A 4,842-nucleotide genomic window follows, 5' to 3' on the forward strand; every position below is an offset into this window, starting at 1 on the left:
TGTATACACAAAGTGTGTTCTGTTTAAACTGAATACAAGTTATAAATTATAGTATATATAAATCCTGTGTTGTATACACAAACTGTGTTCTGTTTTACCTGAATACAAGTTATAAATTATAGTATAGATAAATCCTATGTTGTATACACAAAGTGTGTTCTGTTTAAACTGAATACAAGTTATAGTATAGATAAATCCTGTGTTGTATACACAAAGTGTGTTCTGTTTAAACTGAATACAAGTTATAAATTATAGTATAGATAAAACCTGTGTTGTATACACAAAGTGTGTCCTGTTTAAACTGAATACAAGTTATAGTATATATAAATCCTGTGTTGTATACACAAAGTGTGTTCTATTTAAACTGAATACAAGTTATAAATTATAGTATATATAAATCCTGTGTTGTATACACAAACTGTGTTCTGTTTAAACTGAATACAAGTTATAAATTGTAGTATAGATAAAACCTGTGTTGTATACACAAAGTGTGTTCTGTTTAAACTGAATACAAGTTATAAATTATAGTATAGATAAATCCTGTGTTGTATACACAAACTGTGTCCTGTTTAAACTGAATACAAGTTATAAATTGTAGTATAGATAAAACCTGTGTTGTATACACAAACTGTGTCCTGTTTCGGTTCTTGTACAGGTTCTGAGGTATTTGGATTTTATTGAATTTTGAATATTATTCTCAATGATTAACTACTCTAACGAATACAACGTGAAGCAACAAGAGAATAGACCTGTTACAGTTGCTGTAAAGACCTCTGAATGCTGGATATGTAATTTTAAAAGAATGTATATCTTTTGTAAGATGTGAAATTTTCTCTTACAGGTTATCAACCCTTTCTACATCTTTCAAGTGGCTAGTTTTACATTCTGGTTTACAGAAGACTACTACTTCTATGCCTCTTGTATTTTTCTTATCTCACTGATATCAGTTGCAGTATCATTGTATGATACCAAAAAGGTAAAGGGAATTTAAAAGCATCATATTGGTGTATCTATTGATGTAGTGTACTACTGTATCACATTGGTGTATCTATTGATGTAGTGTACTACTGTGTCACATTGGTGTATCTACAGATGTAGTGTACTACTGTGTCACATTGGTGTATTAGATACACCAATGTGACACAGTAGTACACTACATCTGTAGATACACCAATGTGACACAGTAGTACACTACATCAATAGATACACCAATGTGAGACATTAGTACACTACATCAATAGATACACCAATGTGACACAGTAGTACACTACATCAATAGATACACCAATGTGAGACATTAGTACACTACATCAATAGATACACCAATGTGACACAGTAGTACACTACATCAATAGATACACCAATGTGACACAGTAGTACACTACATCAATAGATACACCAATGTGACACAGTAGTACACTACATCAATAGATACACCAATGTGAGACATTAGTACACTACATCAATAGATACACCAATGTGACAAGTAGTACACTACATCAATAGATACACCAATGTGACACAGTAGTACACTACATCAATAGATACACCAATGTGACACAGTAGTACACTACATCAATAGATACACCAATGTGACACATTAGTACACTACATCAATAGATACACCAATGTGAGACAGTAGTACACTACATCAATAGATACACCAATGTGAGACATTAGTACACTACATCAGTACATACACCAATGTGACACAGTAGTACACTACATCTGTAGATACACCAATGTGACACAGTAGTACACTACATCAAAAGATACACCAATGTGAGACAGTAGTACACAACATCAATAGATACACCATTGTGAGACATTAGTACACTACATCAGTACAATCCACTAACATGGTATTGTTAACGGTACAGTTTTTACAGTACTTTAACAGAAACTTCAGTAATAATGTAACTAGTCTACTAACATGGTATCGTTAATAGTACAGTTTTTACAGTACTTTAACAGAAACTTCAGTAATAATGTAACTAATCCACTAACATGGTATTGTTAACAGTACAGTTTTTTACAGTACTTTAACAGAAACTTCAGTAATACTGTAACTTACCTGTTAAAATGGTATCATTAACAACAATATACATTTCCTACAAGAGAAATTACAGTGACCCAAAAAATACTATTATTAGCAATAAAGTTAACCACAGATGAAAAAACTGTAACTGCACAGTGAACATTCAACTGACAAAAATGTTGTTTCCACAAAAATCATAAACCCTAACGACCTACCCGTTAACATGCTCTCATTTACAATACAGTTACCAGCCACAAGTACAGCATCACAAGTCATCAAACATCCATTAGGAGGTATAACAATTAAATCTCCAGGAACAAGGCTTGAAGCAGGGATGTTTTCTTGGGCTAGATGTCAAATAAAACAAATCAGTCTTTTCACTAAGTCATAAACAAAACAAGTCAAGTGATTTTAAATTTATAAATTTCTACATACAACAAACTCCAACGTTTCTAAAACTTATTAATTTAATTATTTGATAAAAGTAACCACAACAATACTCTTCTACTTTACTAAACAGCGTCATAATCTTGTAACAAACTTACTTCCATCTTGTCGAAAGACAGTCACGAATACGGCATTGAAATGGGCTACCATGTTGTGAAGAGTAATTCGTTGCTGAAAATAGACATAACACAGCATTTTTTATATGCTTTAGATAAATAGGCAAACTCACTCATTACCAAATTTCCCATATGTTCTATCACCCCCTTACTACAGTCCATATCTGACTAAAAGGCCCCTTACTACAGTCCATATCTAACTACAAGACTCCCTTACTACAGTCCATATCTGACTACAAGACCCCCTTACTAGTCCATATCTAACTACAAGACCCCTTTACTACAGTCCATATCTGACTACAAGATCCCCTTAGTACAGTCCATATCTGACTACAAGATCCCCTTACTACAGTCCATATCTGACTACAAGACCCCTTTACTACAGTCCTTATCTGACTACACGAGAGTAGAAACTGTTAACTTTGTACAGATAAAAAAAAAAACACACACATACACATACACTGTTCGATCTTAAAGGCTTAACTTATCACAATACTTTATGGAGAAAAGTATTAAAGAAAAATTAGCATAAAAATGTATACCTATAACTACAGTATTCATACAAATCTCATTATGTAACCCTGCTGTTTTTATCACATTAAACTTCAGAGCATTTATAATAATGTAAGAACAATAAATAAGTATAATGTTACTGTACTTCATGATGCAGTAACCTAATAATTTTTATTAACAGATAAAAACCTGGCAATATTAGATAAAGAAACCCCAGAGTATTATAGCAACATGAATGTGGTACACTAACATGTGTTGTAAAAAATCTAGAATAGATAAAATAACATGTGTGCACACATAACATCGAAGGAAAGTAAGTCGTACACAACATCTGTAGATACATCAATGTGTGAGGGTGGTAGCATAACGTAAAGGTAATGCATCAATGTGAGAGTTATACACAGTATCAGTAAATACATCAATGTGAGACATTAGTACACTACATCTGAGTTACATTATTACTGAAGTTTCAAATAACACAAAGAGCACGTTTACTTGCCTGTCCTAATGACAACACCCATGGTCATGTTGTATCCATAATTCCTGGCTTGTATAACATGAGTTCCACAAAACAATGTGTGATTTTTGTGGTTCTGTGAGCTGTACATTTCACTGTCGTCATGTCTGGGAATTGGAGATTTCATTTCAGGTACACTTTCACCTACAAAAGTAACATAAACACGATAGTTGATACTTAATACTATGTTGGCAAGGTTTTGTGTGTGTTTCTGTACCACAATAACAGATGTTCCTACCAGGGTGATTCTGTTATGAGACAACAGGCTTTGCCAGCTAGACGTTTGTATGTAGTAAGATAACAGACATTTAAACCAAGACCTAATACTGTCACTAATCTGCTTACATGGTCTTGTTAACAATATGGTTTTCTTCCTACATTTAAGAAAAATTTTACTAATATTATAAGTAACATGTTAATATGGTAATTTTAACAGTACAGTTTTCCTAAGTTTAAACAAAAAAACTCAGTAGCACTTTACCTATCCTGTTAAAAAACTGTATACAGTAGAACCTCGAAATTAATAGTACCCTTCTGATTGCATCCAAAGGCCCTCTACAGCAAGGTGCCCTTAATATCAAAAATACTTTTTATTCAAAAATGCTTAAATATTAGTTATTCTTATTAAAACAAAGATAAATAAATAAAAAATACTTTGAAAAGCAAAGAATTTGACTGCTTACAGTGCTGTGAGTAATAGTAAAGTTATTTGATAAAATTTTAAAATAACTCTCTAAGAGGTCATAACATGCACACTTTAACTTGCCCACAGTGAAAGGGTTAACTGCCCATATAGAGAATGAGACTAAAGACAGAATAGCCCTTAATCCAGAATATCGAGGCACTTGTTATTACAAGATTTATTTTGGTTACAAATAGTAGAAAAAAAACAATTAGACTGAAACTGAAAAGGTCTGCCCTTAATGGCGCAATGTTGTTTGTTTCGAGGTGTCAGTTAATCGAGATTCTTCTGTAGTTAACAATAGTATAGTCTTCCTAAGTTTAAACAAAAAACTCAGTAACACTGTACCTAACCCATTAACATAGTATCGTTAATAGTACAGTTTTTACAGTACTTTAACAGAAACTTGAGTAATAATGTAACTAGTCTACTTATATGGTATCGTTAACAGTACAGTTTTTACAATACTTTAACAAAAACACATAATATACAGTCCAAGTACTACTGATTCAGTAAAGAAACTCCACAT

Source organism: Limulus polyphemus, unplaced genomic scaffold, assembly GCF_000517525.1.
Source record: "Limulus polyphemus unplaced genomic scaffold, Limulus_polyphemus-2.1.2 Scaffold7752, whole genome shotgun sequence".
NCBI lineage: Eukaryota > Metazoa > Arthropoda > Merostomata > Xiphosura > Limulidae > Limulus > Limulus polyphemus.